The sequence below is a fragment of the Lissotriton vulgaris genome, chromosome 8 (assembly GCF_964263255.1).
Source record: "Lissotriton vulgaris chromosome 8, aLisVul1.2, whole genome shotgun sequence".
NCBI lineage: Eukaryota > Metazoa > Chordata > Amphibia > Caudata > Salamandridae > Lissotriton > Lissotriton vulgaris.
Genome location: NC_141696.1, coordinates 1,465,684,930 through 1,465,707,234, shown reverse-complemented (window position 1 = coordinate 1,465,707,234; position 22,305 = coordinate 1,465,684,930).

Genomic DNA, 22,305 nt, shown 5'->3' with positions numbered 1-22,305 from the left:
CAAGGATGAGGACTTCCGTCTTGTCTGAGTTCAGTTTCAGGCGGCTGTTCATCATCCACTCGGCTACGTCTTTCATTCCTTCGTGTAGGTTGGTTCTGGCGGTGGCTGGGTCGTTGGTGAGGGAGAGGATCAGCTGGGTGTCGTCGGCGTAGGAGATGATGTTGAGGTTGTGTTGGCGTGCGATGGCTGCGAGGGGGCTCATGTAGACGTTGAAGAGGGTGGGGCTGAGTGATGATCCTTGTGGTACGCCGCAGATGACTTTGGTGGCCTCGGATCTGAACAGGGGGAGGCGGACTCTCTGTGTTCTTCCGGCGAGGAACGAGATGATCCACTCTAGAGCCTTCTCTTGGATTCTGATGTTGCTGAGGAGCTGCACTAGGGTGCGGTGGCAGACAGTATTGAACTCTGCGGAGAGGTCCAGGAGGATGAGTGCCGCTGTTTCCCCGTTGTCGAGCAGGGCTCGGATGTCGTCAGTGGCTGCGATGAGGGCGGTCTCGGTGCTGTGGTTGGCTCGGAAGCCGGACTGCGAGTGGTCGAGGGAACCGTTCGTCTCGAGGAAGGTTGCAAGCTGTCTGGCGACGGTCATCTCGATGACTTTGGCAGGAAAAGGGAGGAACGAGATGGGGCGGTAGTTCTTGAGGTCGGTGGGGTTTGCTGATGGTTTCTTCAGGAGGGCGCTGAGCTCGGCATGCTTCCAGTGGATGGTGTTCATCGTGTGGATGGTGTCTTCGGTGCTGACCGGGGTCCAGGCACGGAGGGTGGTGGTGGGGGGCATCGATTCTGTGATTGGGTGCGTGGTCTGTGCGGCGAAGCTGTTGTGTATGTCGGTGATCTTGCTGTGGAAGAACGAGGCGAGTGAGTCGTAGAGGTCTTGTGAGGGAGTGATGTCGTTGTTTCCGGCGCTGGGGTTGGAGAGCTCTCTGACGATCCTGAAGAGTTCCTTGCTGTTGTGTGTGTTGTTGTCTAGTCGTTCCTTGAATGTTGTCTTCTTGGTGGCGTGGATCAGCTGGTGGTGTTTGCGGGAGGCGTGCTTGAGGGCGGTCATGTTGTCTGTAGTTGGGTTTTTTCGCCAGGCTTTCTCGAGGGTACGGCAGTTCTTCTTGGAGTTCTTGAGGTCGTTGTTGAACCAGGAGGCTTTCTTGCTGCCGGGCCTGCTGGGATGGTTTTTCAGAGGTGCGAGGTCGTCAGCGCAGTTGGTGATCCCCTGTGTGAGGTTGTTGGCTGCTTGGTTGGGGTCCGTTGAGCTGGCAGGAGGGTTCTAGCTCAGTGATGTGGTGAGCTGGTCGGTGGTGATCTTGTTCCAGCTCCTGCGGGGAACCTGTTGCGGGTGGTGGTGAGTCGTGGTCCTTCTGAAGCTGAAGTGGACGCAGCTGTGGTCTGTCCAGTGGAGTCCGGTGGAGTGGCTGAAGGAGATGTACTTGCTGGAGGGGAAGACTGGGTCAAGCGTGTGTCCGGCGTAGTGGGTGGGGGTGTTCACCAGTTGGTAGAGTCTGAGGTTGGCAAGGTTGTCTAGCAGGGTGGTGGTGTTGTTGTCGTTGTTTTTCTCCAGGTGGAAGTTGAGGTCCCCTAGGAGATGTAGTCCGCGGAGGGGAGGGCGTGTGTGCTGATTAAGTCTGCGATGTCTTCGCTGAATTGTGTGCGGGGTCCTGGGGGTTGGTAGATGAGGGTGCCTCTGAGTGTGGTCTTGGGGTCGGTGTGTATCTGGAAGTGAAGATGTTCGGCGGCTGTGAGGGTGTCGTCGGAGTTGGTCGTGACGCGGATGGTGTTCTTGTGGATGATGGCGATGCCTCCTCCTGTCTGGTTGACGCGGTCCCTCCAGGTGATCTTGTATCCGTCCGGGATGGCGATGGCGATGTCGGGCGCTGAGGAGGCGTTCATCCATGTTTCTGTGAGGAAGGCGACGTCTGGAGATGTGGTGTCGAGCAGGTTCTAGAGTTCCACGGCGTGTCTGTGGACGGAGCGGGTGTTGAGCAGGATGCACTTCAGCTGGTTGCTGCTGGTGCTCGGCTTGGCGGGTGCGGTACAGGTCCGGATGCAGTAGAACTTGCAGGATTGGCAGGCGAAGGGTCCGTGGGTGCGTCTTGGGGTGGCTCGGTAGCTACCGGGGGTCCGGCCGGTGTTGAGTGCGTTGAGGGTGGCTGCGTCCGGCGGGTGAGCTGGCATCTGCGGGGGACAGGGGGTCTGGCGCTGTGCACGGTCCAGGCGCGGACGGGCGCAGACTGGCTTGCTTTTGGCGTGCCTTCGGCGCACAATCGGCGCGCATGCTGCGCGCACGTGCGGACTCTGCCATTATTGGAGAGTAGAGGGGGCGGGAGGAGGGAGGAGCAGCTGGGAGGTGGGAGCAGGGTGGCGAATGGGAGAGGGTCGAGGGAAAACAGAAGGAGAGGGGGTGGGGCCATGGGGGAGCAGCGGCAGGGAGCAGGGTGGACCAGCGGGGCCAGAAGTGCTAGGGCAGAGGGCAAAATTAGGGGGCAGAGCACAAATGCGACAACAGGGCAGCAGTACAGAACACAGCGGGAAAAAAAAGGCTGAAAATCACAGCGGGGGAAACTGCGAGGACACAATCAGGGTAATAGTACAATCAGGGCAACAGTACAATCAGGGCAACAGTACAAACCACAGTGGGGACACAATCAGGGCAACAGTACAAACCACAGTGGGGACACAATCAGGGCATAAGTACAAACACGGCGGGGAAGAGAGGCGGCAAATGCAAGTGGCGGCGGCAGCAGGGGACCCGGTGACTGTCTGGAGGAGCCACGCGGCGGGTTGAGCGACCGGCACTGACGAGGTCAGGCTAGGTCACAGCTCCCCATCGCCCAGCCACTACCTTAAGTACCCAGTGGGAGGGAGGAGCAGGTGGGAGGTGGGAGCAGGGTGGCGAATGGGAGAGGGTCGAGGGAAAACAGAAGGAGAGGGGGTCGGGCCGCGGGGGAGCAGCGGTAGGGAGCGGGTGGACCAGCGGGGCCAGAAGCGCTAGGACAGAGGGCAAAATCAGGGGGCAGAGCAGAAATGCGACAACAGGGCAGCAGTACAGAACACAGCGGGAAAAAAGGTGGAAAATCACGGCGGGGGAAACTACGAGGACACAATCAGGGCAATAGTACAATCAGGGCAACAGTACAAACCACAGTGGGGACACAATCAGGGCAACAGTACAAACCACAGCGGGGACACAATCAGGGCAACAGTACAACCACGGCGGGGAAGAGAGGCGGCAAATGTGAGCGGCGGCGGCAGCAGGGGACCGGGTGACTGTCTAGAGGAGCCACGCGGCGGTTTGAGCGACCGGCACGGACGAGGTCAGGCTAGGTCACAGCTCCCCGTCGCCCGGCCACTACCTTAAGTACCCAGTGGGAGGGAGGAGCAACTGGGAGGTGGGAGCGGGCTGGCGAATGGGAGAGGGTCGAGGGAAAACAGAAGGAGAGGGGGTGGGGCCACGGGGGAGCAGTGGCAGGGAGAGGGGTGGACCAGCGGGGCAAGAAGCGCTAGGGCAGAGGGCAAAATCAGGGGGCAGAGCACAAATGCGACAACAGGGCAGCAGTACAGAACACAGCGGGAAAAAAAGGTGGAAAATCACAGTGGGGGAAACTGCGAGGACACGATCAGGGCAATAGTACAATCAGGGCAACAGTACAATCAGGGTAACAGTACAAACCACAGCGGGGACACAATCAGGGCAACAGTACAAACCACAGCGGGGACACAATCAGGGCAACAGTACAACCACGGCGGGGTAGAGAGGCGGCAAATGCGAGCGGCAGCGGCAGCGGCAGCAGGGGACCGGGTGACTGTCTGGAGGAGCCATGCGGCGGGTTGAGCGACCGGCACTGACGAGGTCAGGCTAGGTCACCATGTGGATTGCAAGTAAAATGCAACGGCCCACATATTCTGTTGGACTGCTTGTGGTTCTTAGAAGAACGGAAAACATTTTTGAAACCCATTTTTATTGTCTATGAAATTTCCAGCAGGGATCAAGCGCTTAGCTTGCTGATAAATATGAGATTTTTAAATGTGGCATGTGCAATGGGAAGATTTGTAATTGCTATACAGGAATCATTGAAGGAATTGGTTATATAATTTATAAGGGGCAGGAAAGAAATGTGATGTTACCCATGCTTGGGGATACCCGGGGCCCCTGTTATTTACGGTGGTTGTACAAATGTATACCTAATATAAAAATGATTCCTTCACCTCGCTGATGATGAATTAGGTATTCCCTATGGACTGCTAGAGTTTCTTTGTTTGATTTTATCAGAATTGTATTGTGTTTTATACTGTTTTAACGTTTTAGGGTTTGTACGAATCAGATTTTAATTGTATGTATTGTAGCTCTCCCTTTTTATGGCTATGTATGCCAAATAAAAATATAATAAACGAAACAAACACCTTGGTCAAGTATGGTCCTGATTTCGTCTGTAGATTTAATAAGGGCTGATTCGGTGCTGTGTCCAGCTCTAAAACCATATTGCTATGGATCCAGCACCTGTGATTTAATCAAAAATGTGCTCAGTTGTGCGTTCATGCGTTCATTGCCACTTTCGCCGGAAGAGGAAGCCTCAATATGGGTCTGAAATTATTAGGGTCTTTAGGATCCAGAGTGGATTTCTTAAATAGAGGCTATATACAGGTGTTTTTCCAGATTTTGGGAAAATATCCCTGTGAAAACGTGGGGCCTCATTTATGAGGCTGTGCGTCACTTTTACGCTGCCGGTGCGTCACTTTTTGTGACGCACCAGTGTCGTAAAAAATGCGCCTTGTTGCGCCATATTTACAAAGTGACGCATCTAGGTAGATGCGTCACTTTGGAAACCCCTGCGCCACATTATACCTGCGCCAGGTATAATGTATGCAAGGGGGGCGTATTGACGCAAGGAAGTGTCATAGAAGTGACGCAGTGAAATCTATGAGATTTCACTGCGTCACTTTTAGGACGCCGTTGCGTCAAAATCTTGCGCCTGCCTTACAGCAGGCTTAAGACTGACGCAGGCCCTTTCACATGGGGGTTGCCCCATGTGAAAGGACGCATTGCTGGAGTTGCATCACTTTTGTGACACTCTCCAGCAATGCGTCACTTTTGCGCTTACAGATACGTCAGAAATACTGACGTATCTGTAACTACTTGCGACATGATGCATCACACATTAAATATGACGCATCAGGAATGTCGCAAGGAGTGCGCACTGAGAAGTGACGCATCGCTGCTTTCAAGCAGCGATGAGTAATTTCTCATAAATGAGGCCCATAGAATTTACAACGGAGGTCAGTACCGAGGCAACTGGTTCCGGTGCTGGTTTCAACAGAGAGATAGGGCAGGGGTCATTAGGCGAGCCTCATTTTGTTGTCTTGATAAGGTTTAGGATTTCTGTAGATTTTATCTGATAGAATCTGCCAAGCGATTCCCTGTCGTTTATTTCTAATTGACTTGCGTTAGTCTGGGAGGGAATGGTTTTGTCTGTGGCCTTGGTGAAAGTGGGGAAGATGGATTCCACTTTGCCCAGGAAGAATTGTGCAATTTTATCACACAGTTCCTGACTAGAGGTGATAGTAGGAGTAGCTGGGAGTGCTGAAGATGTGACCATTTTGAATAGTTCTTTGGTCAAGTTTTTCACAAGATTTATACTTTTTTTGTATAGAACTCTTGTTTTGTTTTAAATATTAACTGTTTGTACTGAGCTAAGCTAAGTTTGTATATTATTCTATCACTATCATTGTATTCCTTCCTCCAGTTTCTCTCAAGATGTTTGCAGCTCAGGTTTTGGTCTCTGAGTTCTTGAGAGTACCATGGAGAGGATGGCCTTGCCCTATTTGGGTAGAGAAGTTTTTTGGGGCAAGCTTGTCTCCAGCTACTTCTAACCATTTGGTATATGCTTGTGTCGCCTCATCCAGATCTGTGGAGAAGGAGGGAGCTGTCGCAGTTAACGTCTCGAGCAATTCCTCTGCATATATTTTATTCCATGCTCTACTAACCAGTTGTTATTTCCCAGGTTTCCATGAGTGACGGCTGGGCGTGCTAATTTCAAATAGTACTGCCATATGGTCTGACCAGGTGACGGGCAGAGTGCCATTAAAACACAGTTGTGTTTCGCTTGAAAAGATACCGTCTAGTGGTTGACCGCCTTGTGTGTAGCGCCCGTCACCAGCTGCTTTAGACCAGCATTGCTCATCAAGTCTAGTAGGTTAGAGATATCGGGGTCAGGGAGTGCTTCCCAGTGAAAGTTGCATTCTCCGAATATGGTCTGGGCGTTTGCACTTAATACGCTTTCCATTATGCTGTCAGCTTGCCTTAGAAAGAAGTTTCTAGGTCCAGGAGCTCTGTATAATAGAGTGCCTCTGAAAGTAAAATGGTGTGATAGGTAAAAGCAGAAATCAAGAGCGTCAAATCCAAGGTTGATCAGTGGGTTAAAGGATGCCCTGATCGATTTATGATAAATAACCACAAGGCCACCCCCTTTCCTATTCAAGTTCAAGTTCAGGAATTTGTATAGCGCACTACTCACCGGTATACAACCTTTAGCACGCATTTTTTACAACGCACTACCATTACCACGCATCTTTTACAACGCATGCCATTACAACGCATAGCGCTTTGGGGCGATCTGACATAGGGAATGGATAGTGAATAGGTTAATTTACTAACCTTCCCTAGTGTCCATGGGGACTGGTGTTGGAATAGTAAATTAAACTATTCACTATCCAGCACCAAAAGCACTATGCGTTGTAAAGGTATCGCGTTGTAAACAATGCGTGGTAATGGTATGCATGGTAAAAGTGTGCGTGCTAACGTCATACATCCCTACTCACCCAGAGGGTCTCAAGGCGCTTGAGGGAGGGAGGGTGCATTGCTTATCGAATAGCCAGGTTTTTAGTTGTTTTCTGAAGGAGAGATGGTTTTGTGTAAGTCGGAGGTGAGTGGGGAGAGAATTCCAGGTTTTGGCCGCTAAGTAGGAGAAGGATCTTCCTCCCATTGTGGATCTGTGGGTGCGCATAATTGCGGCGAGGGCTTGATTGGATGATCGTAGTTGGCGGGTGGGTGTTTAGAAGGACAGTCGTGTGTTGAGGCATTCGGGTCCTAGGTCGTTGAGGGCCTTGTGTGCGTGGGTGAGGAGACGAAACGTAATTCTCTTGTTGACGGGGAGCCAGTGGAGGTCCTTCAGGTGACCGGAGATGTGAGCATGACGGGGAATGTCCAGTATGAGTCTGGCAGAGGCGTTTTGGATGCGTTGGAGTTTTTTCTGTAGTTTGGCTGTGGCCCCGGCGTAGTGGGTATTTCCATAATCCAGTCGGCTGGTGACCAGTGCGTGGGTGACCGTCTTTCTTGTTTCGGTGGGGATCCAGCGGAAGATTTTTTTGAGCATGCGTAGGATGTTGAAGCATGAAAATGAAACGGCGTTGACTTGCCTGGTCATCGAGAGGGAGGAGTCTAGGATGAAGCCAAGGTTACGTGCGTGATCTGTAGGTATGGGTGCTGTACCCAGGGCCGGTGGCCACCATGAGTCGTCCCAGGCAGAGGGGGATGATCCTAAGATGAGGACTTCCGTTTTGTCCAAGTTAAGTTTTAAGCGGCTGTACTTCATCCATTCGGCTACTTCTTTCATTCCTTCATGTAGATTGGTTTTGGCGGTGTTTGGGTCTTTGGTAAGGGAGAGGATCAGCTGGGTGTCGTCTGCGTAGGAGATGATGTTGAGGTTGTGATGGCGCGCAATGGATGCGAGGGGACTCATGTATACGTTGAAGAGGGTGGGGCTGAGTGAAGATCCTTGTGGTACACCGCAGATGACTTTGGTGGCCTCTGATTTGAATGGGGGGAGGCGGACTCTCTGGGTTCTTCCGGCGAGGAACGAGATGATCCAATCCAAAGCTTTACCTTGTATTCCGACGTTGTTGAGGCGTTGTATGAGTGTGCTATGACATATTGTGTCGAAGGCGGCGGAGAGGTCGAGTAGGATGAGGGACTATTTAGTGTAAAACACAGATAGTCAGGCGGGGTGGCTTTCACCAAGTCTGGACTAGAGGCCTCATCCGTCCAGGCTTCGGTTATAAAGGCAATACTTATTCCCTCATCCGTAATTAAAGATTCACATTCAAAGCTTTGTTTGACCAATGAATGAGCATTAATAAGGACACATTCCCAAACATGATCGGGCAAGATATTTTTCTCGTTGCAGCTGAGATTGAGCCTGGGTTTAATCGGTTCAAATACCAAATTTGCTAGTTTGATTCCACACCCCTGGCATAGCAACTGAGAGTATGAAGGGCGATTTCCCATCTTAAAACATAGGCAGCTGGAGGGTTTATTAAAATTGAGGCTGTGTAACGTCCCACTTGAGTAGGTTATGGTGTTTATCTTGCCTGAGCCAAAATGTGCAGGAGGGCTGGTGCTGAACGCAGGCCGAGCGCGGACGGGCGCAGACGGGCTTGCCTTAGGCGCGATAGCGGCGCGCCCGCGTCAGCCTCATTATTTGTATTGTACCCTCCTCTCAAGATAGCGCTTCTGCATTTAGACTGCGGGGCCCGGGAGTGATTGAAAGAGCGTGTGCAAAATCGCAAATGTCAGGTAAAAATGCAGCTAAATCACTGTTTACTGTTTCAAAAGTTTCAACAATAAAAGCAGTTAAAAACAATTAATAACACAGGCAATCACATTAGTACCTTTTGAAAAAGTGTCTACTCCCAGCTCAAACCTCAGGAGGACTCTGACTAGCGCGCTCGCGTTAGCCTCAGTATTTATGCAGTCAGGGGCAGAACGACTAGCCGACTGACCTGCCTCCTCACAAGATGGCGCCTCCTCGTTTAGACAACGGGGCCTGGGAGTGATTGAAAGACGTTGTGCAAAATCGCAAATGTCAGGTAAAAATGCAGCTAAACTGCCGTTTACTGTTTCAATGGAGACTCATCCCCTATGGTTCATGGGATATATAGTCTGTGTTGTTTTTTATTGAATATGTTCTTTAAAGGCTGCTGATTTAATAAAGTGAAGAAAGTAATGCATAAGCTTCACCTCCTTCTCTTTAATAGAATTGAAACTTTCCTTCTCGTTAGCTAGTAATTTTTTAATTGTGCAACTCAGGACGCGTCTCCGTAAAACCCTGAATGGGACCCATTTATTTATAGAGCCTTCCCAGTAAGCAAGTCTAGTTTCCAGACTGTAAATTCCCAATTCTGGTTGCGCTTCCCTGCTTTCCTGTGCTACCAGCGAAAAACAGAACCAGAATCTGGAATTCACTACTTCCATTTCTGCACATAATTCTAATACCGGCCTGGAGGCTCCGATTATGCTTCTCATTCTTTACGCTTTAGTCCCAGCAGCCAATCAAGTAAAACGTTGTTAAAGCACAGCCATACCTGTGATCACATACAGTCACATGACTAACCATAGAGCCCCAGCCCTTATATAACCTTCTCACAGCCAAACAGCTTCCTCATTCTTTGCTGCTTCGCAGCAGGTTAAGTACACTACTTTATTATTGTCTGCAGTAATTGCGTATTGCTCTCAATTTCATTAATGTCCATTATTGTTATTTGTGCTTTCACATTGCCTCTTTATATTGTTATTGGTGAATTTACATTGCTTCCTGATATTGTGTTCTTGCCTTACATAGCGGTTCTTCACCATGCTTAAATCACCTTAATTGTTTCACCTTTTCCGTGTTCACGAGCTGTACAGACTCTAGAGAGCTTCCATCCTCACAGCAGGGCGAATGCCATCCCAGCTTTCTTCTGTGGAGAGAGAGAAGGGGAGCGAGGACACACAACCATTTTTGATTGAAAAAGCTTTATTCGAGTTATACACTCATAAAAGCACAGACATATAAATTCATACATTTTTTTAAAACTTCAAACATTCTGTTACAAAAATTTGTAATTGGAAATACATAATACATTAGCATTAAAATTGTTACCAATTAAGATAAAATAAGCTTTTTCATAATATGCGAAACTAGATAAATGTAGGTGTATAGAAACCTCCGCGTTACGGACCATTCCCAAAGTTTAAATAAAAACTCATACCATACATATTAGGCGCATTTTATAGTTAAAATTCATATATATCTCCCAGTAGATGTCTGCAGGGGTAAGTCAAGCAAAGGAAAATGTAAAATTCAAAACACATTAAGGGATAGAGCCCTCCTCCTTATGGACCATGCCCACCCCAAATATTTTGCTGTTCCAACTACGATGGACATTTCGGTGGAGGAACAAATAATTCTCAACCCCTCAACACCGCTTCGGACACCAAGATTCCTACATACAGGAGCCAACCAAGATTTTCTTGGATTTACATAGGCCTCGCATAAAAAAAGAAAATGTGCAATGCTTTCATTGGGGACCCCACATGACGGGCAGCACAAACCACTACTAGTTCTCCAACTGGACGTCAAACACCTCAGGGGGAGAGAACCTGCCCTTAACTGGAAAAATAATTTCCTGTCTAATGGGACGGTTATACTGTCCCAATACTTTTCTAGGGATGGTCTTTGTTTAATTTCCATAAATCTACCCCCCATGGATTCCGAGGTTACGCTACTCCAAAGTTTCTGGTCGATGTGGTCCCAATATATTTCTTTGATATTGGATTTGCTGGGGAATACTTCCCCGAGGGGGTTTTCCCATAGTTTGGAGAGCCCAAGCTCAGCAAGGACGTCCCTTAGCATTTTTAGCCATTTGATTTTACGAAAAACATCTGATTTGGCTAGTGCTAGGAACCCCTCAGCGTAGTGTCTTATTTCCATGGTTGTCCATAGCCGTCTCCAATAGAGGATAGGCCTCAGTCGGGCACGGTCACTAAGCGATCTTCTGCCTAGATCAAAGCCAAGCGGTATTAATGGGGTACTTTGGGGAAGACTAGTTATCCCTCTCACAAACCTGTTCTCAGATCTTTGAAGGGTGGTAAGACACTCAAAGCCCCAGACTTCAGCCCCATAAAGGGTTGCGCCCAAGGCTTTTGCGTCATAAACCATGAGAACAGGTTTTATAGGCCTGGTTTTGGATTTTACTTGCTCGACCCTGAGGGCTCCTGAAATTTGCTGGTGTTTCAACACCGCCTTCTCTATGTGTCTTGACCAACCAAGTTTACTTGATATCTCCACCCCGAGGTATGTAAAAACATCTACCAACTCTAATTTGATATTGTTCAAAAATACCTTGGGATGGGATTGGCGCTTTTGCCCAAAGGCCATCAGCTTGGTTTTATTTACATTAACCTCTAGACCCCGTTCTTTGCAGAATGCGTCAAATATGTTCAGGGCTCGCTGGAGACCCGACGGGGTCTTGGACACTATCAAGGTGTCGTCAGCGAACATCAGAATTGGGACTCTGATGCCCGCTAACGAAGGTGCGTCAACCATTGCGTCCGAAATCCTATCTACAATGCCATTAATGAACAGGGAGAACAGCAGGGGTGCCATTGCACATCCCTGCCGTACCCCCCGCTCAACTGGAAAGTTAGTAGTGGATTCCCCATTCCTCCCCCACTGAACCTTGGCATAGTTGCTTTCGTGAAGGCGCATTATCAACGTGAGCAAGTCAAGTGGGACCCCTACTTTGGACAAAACCTCCCACAGCGTGCACCTGGGCACCAGGTCAAAGGCAGCCCTTAGATCTACAAATGCTACATAAAGGCTGCCTTTACCCAGGAGTACAGTCCCCCACCGTAGCATGGTGAAGCGAAAAATTTGATCGACCGTACTGGTTGCATGTCTGAATCCTGCCTGAAAGGGGGATAAGGCATTGTTGTCATCTACCCAGGCCATAAGTTTGTCGACCAGCATCTTCCCCACTACTTTTTGCATAGTAGCCAGCAGACTTATTGGTCTATAGTTTGCCGGGAGTGACCGGTCGCCTTTCTTAAAAATCGGTATTATTATTGCCCCCTTCCATATATTGGGGATTTTTGCCCCTTTGGCCAAGCCGTTTCCCAACAAGGTCGCATATTTTGCCCACTGGACCTTGTCGTGTTTAAAAATGTCAGAAGGGATTCCGTCTAGCCCGGGGGCTTTTCCCCCCTGCAGAGTTGAAATTACAAGTTCCGCATCCTTATTTAGGAATAGATCTCCCTTGCAGAAAACCATAGGGATTGATTCTGTGGCCACTATATCCCTACACTCAGCATACTGGGGTTTAAAATACTCGACCCACAATGTCTCGTCGACATTGTTGTCGGGATTATTGGGGGCGCCCCCTCTTCCCCATTTCACAATTTTCCAGAAAGTTCTGGAATCCTTTTGCCCTGAAGCCTCAAGTAACTCCTCCCAGTATTCCTCATCCCACCGCTTCTTAGCCTTTCGGATACTGTCTTTATAATGTTTCCTGGTGGCTCTAATCGAGGCCTTGTCCCTGCTTTTGAGTGCTCTGCCCAACTCCAGTCTAGCTACCCTACACTGTTTGTTGAACCAGGTTGCCAATGTGATTGGTACTTTCCTATTAGTCTTCAGTGGCTTAATAAAGTGCGGTTTTATCAAAGAAAAGAATGTGTCATGTATATCAGTTATTTGGACAGAGCCCGGTAATACAGGATCTACTTTTTCCATGGCGGCAATAGCATTGCCTACCTCCAAATTAATAGACTCCAAGGTGGCCAAATTGGCCAGGACATATGGCCATTTCACCCTTCTTGAGTCATTGGCCATAACAGATATGCTCCCACTGCCTGACATTGGGTTTGCCCGTGCGGCCCTCCACCATGAGTGGGAGACACAGAGGGGGTTATGATCACTTTCTACTCTCCCCACAATTTCCATATCACCCACGCCACACCATAATTCAAGACTACAGATGACATAGTCGATCCTGCTTTTGTTATGTCCATTGTCGAATGTACAATTACCACATTGGTCGCTTTTTGTCCTGCCATTGAGGGCCCTCAGACCATACTCCAAACATAACGCATTCAATGACAAGATATCTTTTGTCCACCGCTTCACAGGTAGGAGGTTTAGGCTTGGGATGCCCCAAAGGGCATCTTCCTCTAATCCTATTGGGTATGCAGTGTTTTCTAAAGGCTCGAATGTCCTATTCAAGTCACCAGCCAAAATTATTCTGTTTCCAAGTGACTGGGATTCAAGGGAGGCGGATAGAACTTCTAAGGTAGCAGAATTCCCAAGACTCTTGCCCCTTGCATATATGTTATAAATGTCTATCATGCCACCCTTACCTACGGATAATCTCAATAATTGTATATCCTTGCAACCTAGATCAATCATTTTTGCTTTAACATTTGAATTTTGCTTGATCCAGACTGCGAGGCCTCCCATAGGTCTACCCCTGGGGCCTCTCGTTGCTGGGATACAAAAATTTAAGTAACCCGGGAAATGAATTGGGTCACAAGCCCACGTCTCTTGGAATAGGCACATTTCAAACCCACTTACAAAATCAATCCAATGCTGTGACAACAGTCTAGCCCCCAGCCCCGCTATATTCCATGACAGAAGTCTCTCCAGGGTATTTTCTATACAAATCCCCTTTTCGTTGGGTGCCGTGGGCGACAAATCAACCTGCTTCCCGCAGTCACAATCCTCGCTTAAAACAATATTTATACAATTTGCATCTGTACCCTCCTTGGTGCAAATGGTAGTTTGAAGGGCTGGTTCACCCACACACCCCTCCGAACATGCAATAATGCCCCCATCCCTCACATTCGCCACTTTGGATTTTTGACTCGTTTCATCATCATGGGGTATCAATGTTACATCAGGGTTACTTCCCCCAACCATTTCTTCTTCCAGACGTAATTGTTCAACTGATCTCTGTCAACATCCCCACCCCGTCTGCCCCTGCCCATTATAGGGGTTGAATGCCTGTATGTAACAATTATTTGATCTAGATATGGGAGCAGCAGGGGGGCCAGCCTCTACCCAAGTACAGGGACTGGGTCTCGGTTGCTCCCTGCAGCCCCCTGGGTAGATCACCGGTCTGGGATAAAAGAAAGTGAGGTCCACAACCCCAATCCCACCAATACTTATGTTCCAACCCGGTCCCGTAATCAGCCCCACAACCCTTGGATCCTGAAAGTTAATTATAATACACTCACCCCCCTGTTTTTTTAAGGTATTCCCTATCCAATTGACCCTTCTGGCCCCAATTATCAGGCCATCCACGCCCCCTGGCAGTGGTCTATTGACAGAAAGCCAATGCATGGCCTTGTTTTTTAGCATGTCATAGGTTTCTCTTTGGCCCTCCGTTAGGGGTGGGACGTTAGTAAGTATGGCCACATATGGGTAGGAGTCCGGGGTGAGCTGTACTGGCGGGATCCTAGTGGGCAGTTTAGTTATTTGGGTCTTTATTTGTGCTTGTTCTAAAGGAACACGGCTCTGTGTAAGGATGTTTTCCACTGTCACACAAGTATTAGTCCCATTCCCGATGCGATGGGCATTGTTCCCGATACCATTACTAGAATGAATTTTATCATTTCCTGACCGTTGGGCCATAGTTTTTCCCGGACCGGTCGGCAAAAGTGTGGCATTTTTGCTAATAGTGGTAGGTGGATTTTTTACACTATCCTTACCACCCTTGTTGGTGATGTTATTGGGCTTAGTTTTCCCGCTATTACTAATGGTTTTAGTGGACATTGGATCAGATACATTCTTACTACTCCCCCCTTTATTATCCTGTGCAGGAATACCACTTAAAGGCAGGGATTGTAGGTCTACCAACACGGCTCTTTGATCTTTATCGACTGTCTGTTGATGTTTCCCAGTCTCACCCGTTTTATTGCCAGACTTAATTAAAGATTTAATAGAAAAAAAGTTATCTAGGCTAGCTTGTTCTAGATGGTCAAGTTGTTCAGCTAGCTTTTTAAGTCTTAACTCTACGGGATTTAGAAGGGAACGCATTATTTTTTCCACTTCTAACAGAAGGTCGTGATTGGAAGATAGTGACCCCGAGGGTGCTATGATAGTTGGATCTTGGACTGGCACCGCCAACGTTGTAGAAGGCACCATGCTTATAGGGTCCACTTCTACTGGGGCTACTTCAGCCTCCCCCATTGGCATTAATACGCCATTCTTTGGAGGGACATGGCTTGAAGATGATTTAGTACCCAGCTTCCTGTACTTTCTTGCAGGTTTTAGAAGTTGTGATTTTTTTACAGTAACTCCCCATTTCCTTTTAACACCAGGCTTTGTTTTAGTTGCTTCCATTTGTACACAGTGTTTTTCTAAAGCACCTATCCCTTTTGCTAATTGGCTAGGTACATCAATATGCGCAACAGATGGATTAGTTACTACAATGTCCGAGGAAGAATTAACAGCTAACTCAGTATGCAGAGGCAAGTCGAGTAATAAGTCCTGGGTGGCTGGTAAAACAATGGATGACAGAGGTGTAACCAGCGCAGGAAAGTTCAGACCTTGGTTTTTCTCAGGCGGGTTTTTCAAAAGCTCTATCGAGAGCCTACGCCCGGCTCGTCTTTCCGCCAGAGCGATCTCTTTGTCAATATCCTGTGGCAAACGCTTGAAGTAGGAATCAAGAGGGCCCATGACAGCAGGCTCTGCTTCACCCAGAGGAGGCAACAGGGTAGAGATACTTGTTGAGCAAGCCATAGTGCAAGAAAGCCCCCTTCTACCCGCCAAAAAGCTAACAATTCACAAATCAGTGACAAATTCAGTGGGTTAATCAGTACCTGGACCGTAGATGTTAATGGGGTGGCCCAGCCCGGCCTCCAGCGGCCCCGGACGGCCACAGACGGTCCCGCCCTTGTCCCGGGCTTCTCCCGGCGCTCCCGCGCAGCGGGGATACAAGGGGCTTAATGTAAAATGAGGTCGCTAATAGGTGAAGGGGGGGAGTGGTCGGGGAGAGCGGCCCAGGTGGAACTGATCAGGCAGGCAGGCGGGCGCTCCTGGGATATGCAGTCCCAGTTGAGCGCGCCCACTCGCTCGCAGCCCCGGCAAATGAACTTCCCTCAGCGTCCCCTTTCCGATAGCAGCAGGCAAGACTCCAAGCGCAGCGGGACCCGCGGAGCGGGTTCCGCAAGAAGTAGGTTGATGACAGCAATCTCCAGCAGGTCAGAGCACAAGTACAGCGAGGCGTCCCACTCGCCAGGTCCAATAATGCAGTTAATAAGGGCTCCATGTAGGGGGGAGGGGTCGGGGAGAGCGGCCCAGGTGGAACTGATCAGGCAGGCAGGCGGGCGCTCCTGGGATATGCAGTCCCAGTTGAGCGCGCGCACTCGCTCGCAGCCCCGGCAAATGAACTTCCCTCAGCGTCCCCTTTCCGATAGCAGCAGGCAAGACTCCAAGCGCAGCGGGACCCGCGGAGCGGGTTCCGCAAGAAGTAGGTTGATGACAGCAATCTCCAGCAGGTCAGAGCACAAGTACAGCGAGGCGTCCCACTCGCCAGGTCCAATAATGCAGTTAATAAGGGCTCCGTGTAGGGGGGAGGGGTCGGGGAGAGCGGCCCAGGTGGAACTGATCAGGCAGGCAGGCGGGCGCTCCTGGGATATGCAGTCCCAGTTGAGCGCGCGCACTCGCTCGCAGCCCCGGCAAATGAACTTCCCTCAGCGTCCCCTTTCCGATAGCAGCAGGCAAGACTCCAAGCGCAGCGGGACCCGCGGAGCGGGTTCCGCAAGAAGTAGGTTGATGACAGCAATCTCCAGCAGGTCAGAGCACAAGTACAGCGAGGCGTCCCACTCGCCAGGTCCAATAATGCAGTTAATAAGGGCTCCGTGTAGGGGGGAGGGGTCGGGGAGAGCGGCCCAGGTGGAACTGATCAGGCAGGCAGGCGGGCGCTCCTGGGATATGCAGTCCCAGTTGAGCGCGCGCACTCGCTCGCAGCCCCGGCAAATGAACTTCCCTCAGCGTCCCCTTTCCGATAGCAGCAGGCAAGACTCCAAGCGCAGCGGGACCCGCGGAGCGGGTTCCGCAAGAAGTAGGTTGATGACAGCAATCTCCAGCAGGTCAGAGCACAAGTACAGCGAGGCGTCCCACTCGCCAGGTCCAATAATGCAGTTAATAAGGGCTCCGTGTAGGGGGGAGGGGTCGGGGAGAGCGGCCCAGGTGGAACTGATCAGGCAGGCAGGCGGGCGCTCCTGGGATATGCAGTCCCAGTTGAGCGCGCGCACTCGCTCGCAGCCCCGGCAAATGAACTTCCCTCAGCGTCCCCTTTCCGATAGCAGCAGGCAAGACTCCAAGCGCAGCGGGACCCGCGGAGCGGGTTCCGCAAGAAGTAGGTTGATGACAGCAATCTCCAGCAGGTCAGAGCACAAGTACAGCGAGGCGTCCCCACAACACAACCATTTGTTGCAGTCCTCTTTGCCGATCCGGCACTTGTTGGCTCTAGTTTTTTAATGCTGGAGACGCGTGTTTTGGTCTCTGCCTCAGCCCTTCAACAAATCTCCCTATTTACGTCCTTGTGGATTAGTTCTCTTTCCCAGTGTTGGAAAATAAGGCATAGGCCCTGCCTAGAGTGATTTGCAGGTCCTCCCTCCACTCTTTAATTGTATTTTTAGTTCCACTGCTTGTGGAAAAGCCTGACCTGCCTTCAGGTTCTATTTACTTCCCCATGATTGCTCCTATGAGTAGGTTGGCCTTTATCCTCCACTGCACTTGATCCTAATTTTACCTCCTGAGGCGACTGAATTTCAACTGGACAACCAGTCAAGATGGCACAATATTATGATGATGACATGGAGGACTATTACTAGGATGACCCTTGGAGCTTTTGGAGCAGGACCTGGTGGACGCGCTTGACGCTGGAGTGTAGTAGTCCGTGAACAAAGCCCTTGAAAGGGCCATTGAGCCCCTGAAGCTGCACCTCTCTGGATATACTTCACAGCAAGGTTGGATTCCAACCTCCCCCCCCCCATTGAAGAGTAGGGGTAGCCAGTCTGCTTCCCAAGCCAAGTCTGGCAATAAAACCCCTAAAGGCCCCCATGCACACCACCAAACTCCTCTGGACCGACCACCGCTGCATTCACCTTCCAGAAACCCACCACACACCACCACACCCAACAGATCCCCGGTCACCGCTGGAGTAAAATCACCAAACACCAACTACATGCAACCCTCGCTCTCACCCCACCCACCGAACCTTCCAACACCGACTTCGCTGCCCACAACCTCAGACCCTGGATCGAGGACTGCGCCAACACCCTCGCTCCGCTGAAGAAACCCCCCCACAGAGACACCAGCAAGAGGGCTAGCTGGTTCACCACAGAACTCCTAGATTTCAAGCAAGCCTGCCGGAAACTAGAGAAGAAATGGCACTGTGAACAAACTCCGGACAGCCACGCAGCACACAAGGACGCCGTCCGCAACCACCACCACCTCATCAGGGCTGCCAAGAAGACCTCCTTCAAAGACCGCCTCGGCAACAACGCACCCGACAGCAAGGAGCTCTTCAACATCATGAAGGAACTCTCCAACCCCAGGTCCAACACCAACGACATGCCCTGTGCTACTCCCTCGCCACCTTCTTCCCCGCAAGATAGCAGACATCCACAACAGCTTCAACACCCAGACAGCCCCAGCAGCAACACAATAGACCCTCCGCACACCATTGACCACGTCCCCTTGCTAGCCTGGACCAGCGTGAGCGTCGATGACACCATCAAGACCATGAGAACAATCCACTCCGGCTCTCCGTCAGACCCATTCCCGCATTACGTCTTCAACAAAGCAAGCAGCTTCATCGCTCCCCACCTACGCAATGTCATCAATCTCTCCCTTGAGACCGCGACCTTCCCAGAGAGCTGGAAACAATCCAAGATCAACGCCCTACTCAAAAAAGCCAAGGCAGACCCAAGAGACCTCAAGAACTTCCGACCCATCTCTCTGCTCCCCTTCCCGGCCAAGGTCATCGAGAAAATAAATTTGGTAACAAACAGCTAACCCAATACCTCAAAGAGAACAGAATACTGGACCCTTCCCAGTCAGGGTTCCGCAGCAACCACAGCACCGAGACCGCCCTCATCGCCGCCACCGACGACATCAGGATCCTGCTAGACAACGGGGAGACTGCAGCACTCATCCTTCTAGACCTCTCCGCCGCCTTCGACACTGTCTGCCACCGCACACTACGCACACGCCGCAGGGATCTGTGACAAGGCTCTGGAAGGCTCTTCCTTTACGGTAGAACCCAGAGCGTCCGCCTCCCCTGTTCCGTTCTGAAGCCTCCGAGATCATCTGCAGCGTACCCCAAGGATCCTCCCTCAGCCTGACACTGTTCAACATTTACATGGCCCTGCTAGCACACGTTGCCCAACAGCACAACCTCAACATAATCTCCTACAATGACGACACTCAACTGATCCCCTCCTCACCAAGGACCCCATCACCACCAAAGCCAACCTCTATGAAGGAATGAAGGCCGTTGCCGACTGGATGAAGATCAGCTGTCTGAAGCTGAACTCGGATAAGACAGAGGTCCTCATCCACGGCTCCAATCCATCAGCCTGGGACGACTCCTGGTGGCCAACGGCACTGGGGGCAGCCCCAAACCCACCGACCACGCATGCAACCTGGGAATCAGCCTCGACTCAACGCTCTCAATGACCAAGCAAGTCAAAGCCGTCTCCTTCTCCTGCTTCAACACCCTCCGCATGCTCCGCAAGATCTACAGATGGATCCCGACAGATACAAGAAAGACAGTCACCCAGGCCCTCGTCAGCAGCAGACTCGACTACGGAAGTGGCCTCTATGCGGGGGCCCCTACCAAGCTCATCAATTGACTACAACGCATCCAAAACGCCTCGCCACGACTGATCCTCGATATACCACGACACGGCCACATCACCCCCACCTGAGAAACCTGCACTGGCACCCCGTCAACAAGAGGATATCCTTCAAGCTCCTCATCCACGCACACAAGGCACTCCACAAGACCGGCCCAGCCTACCTTAACAGACTGCTCTCCTTCTACACCCCCAACCACCAGCTATGCTCCGCCGACCTCTCACTCACCACTGTCCCGCGCATCCGAACAACAACAACCGGCAGGAGATCCTTCTCCCACCTCGACGCAAAGACATGGAACACCCTCCCACGGAGCCTACGACAGACCTAAGGCCTGCTGACCTTCAGGAGGATACTAAAGATCTGGCTGTTCGATCAGTAGTGGCCCACACCTTCCCCCCAGCACCTTGAGACCCTTGCGGGTATGTAGTGCGCTTAACAAATGACTGATTGATTGATTGATTGATGCAAAGGGTCACAATCATAGCGCTTCACCTGGCCCCTCGACTATGGATACGGTGCACTATGACACAACCTCTACTTCCTTGCAGAGCTAAAATAAAGGAGACGGCCTAGCTCCTCGCAAGTGCAAATGAAAGACATGCCACACTAGCGTGGTATGGCAAGCGAAGGTCCTTATCTTTGAACCCAGTGAGATCAATCGCCAGAGATCTACTGTTTGGCTACTACTTCAAGAAATAGCGGATAAACAGCCTGATTCATGAAAAACTAATTCTGCGAATAAAAAATTGCGATTGACAGCGAATCGCAATTTAGAATTCGCAGAACAGCATTCATAAAAATCAGCGATAAAATAAAGCAAATCGCAAGCGGCGGCAAAATGCGATAGCGATTTTTCAAAATCGCAGAAAAATCGCAATTTCCGTCCAAATCCGTGTAGGAATTGCAATCTCGCAATTTGCGAGATCGCAAAATGCGATCTCGCAAATAGAGAGATCGCAAAAACGGGAAGTCGCATTTTGAGCACAGTGATGACATCACAACCAGGAAGCAGGCAGTTCCCACCCCCATTCAGAACAGTGATGCAGAGATCGAAGCTGCATCACACAGAGCACCTTCCAGAACACCTCCAAACTTTGAAATCCTTCACTTTTGAGACTGCAGCAATGTCAGAGGATCCAGCACCAGGGCCCAGTGACAACGGGCGCAAGCTCAAATTTTCAGAGCAGGAGTTAGAGCACCTAATAGATGGTGTGTGTGAAAACCACACAAAACTATTTGGGAAGAACTCCAGGAGGGTGTCAGAGGCGGAGAAACGCAGACTGTGGCTGGGGATCGTCGCCAGAGTCAACGCTGTGGGTGTGACACACACGTCGATAGACGACCTAAAAAAGAGGTGGTACGACCTCCGAGGTCGTGCCAAGGAGAGGGTGGCAGAGAGGCTGGGCGAGAGCCACGCCACTGGAGGTGGAGACCCAACAGTCCCTCCCAACACCCCCATGGAGGACCATGTGGAGGACACACTTGAGCGAGAGGCGTGTATAGGGGTCATCCCTCTAGACTCATCCCGACCCACCCAAGACAGCCAAGGTAAGTGGCATGCGACTGCGACCCAGTCCCATAACAATGGCCATGACCCTATAGCCTCCCATAATCAACCCAAGTTATGCAACCCATGCGCATTAGGATATGCCCAAAGGCATTGTGGTACATGTAGTCTGCCCACAATGTACAAAAATTCCAATGCAGCCAGACCTGACCCAAAGTACGCAATGCCACAGCCAGTCAGGGAATGTCAGCCAGAATGCATGTAGCAGCTGCACATGTGAAAGAAACATGCAATTAATCTACGTCCACTTTCCCTCACAGGTGGCGCTGACAACAACAGCAGCGACAGCAATAGGCTGCTGATAGACGAGGCACCAGAGGATGCAGAGGAGGTGCCAACAGCCACACATCCAGCTCCATCAGGCGCTGCTCCAATCCCTGCTGCTAGAGCACCACCATCTGTGCCAGCTCCATCAGGCGCTGCTCCAATCCCTGCTGCTAGAGCACCACCATCCGCGCCAGCTCCATCAGGCGCTGCACCATTGGCAACCGCAACACCACCACCAGCGGCACCCTCAACATCTGGTGCTGCTAGAGCGGAGACAGTGCGCACACCCACTGTGGCCAGCCAGCACAGCAGGCATGGCAGGGAGCGCCAGCAGAGCACAGCACGCAGCGACAGGAGGGGGATGGCTGTGCGTGTGCCAGGGCTCAGCATAGAGCGCTGGATGCTGCGCATCCATCAATTGCAGGCACGACGCCAAAGGGCAATCCAACTCCAGCTTCACAACATTGGCAGAAATCTGGCAAATGTCTCGGATAGGCTAGAGCGGATGACAACTGCCATGGAGGCTATTACTGCGGCCGTCATCTCGCAGCGCAACATCGCCCGCCGACGCCACCGCCAGCTACTTACGCGCCTATCTGCCTACACGCGCTCGAACTACGTAATTGGTAATGCCACCTCCCAGCTGTCACGTCGGTCCCTGGCTATGCAGCAGCAGATAGTGCAATGCAGCGAGGATGCGCACTTGACTTTACTGTACATTGGCAGGGACATGTCCTGTGTATGATTTAGAGCAGTATGGCGCAATACTGCTCACATGTTAATAATTGGAAAATGTCATTATTT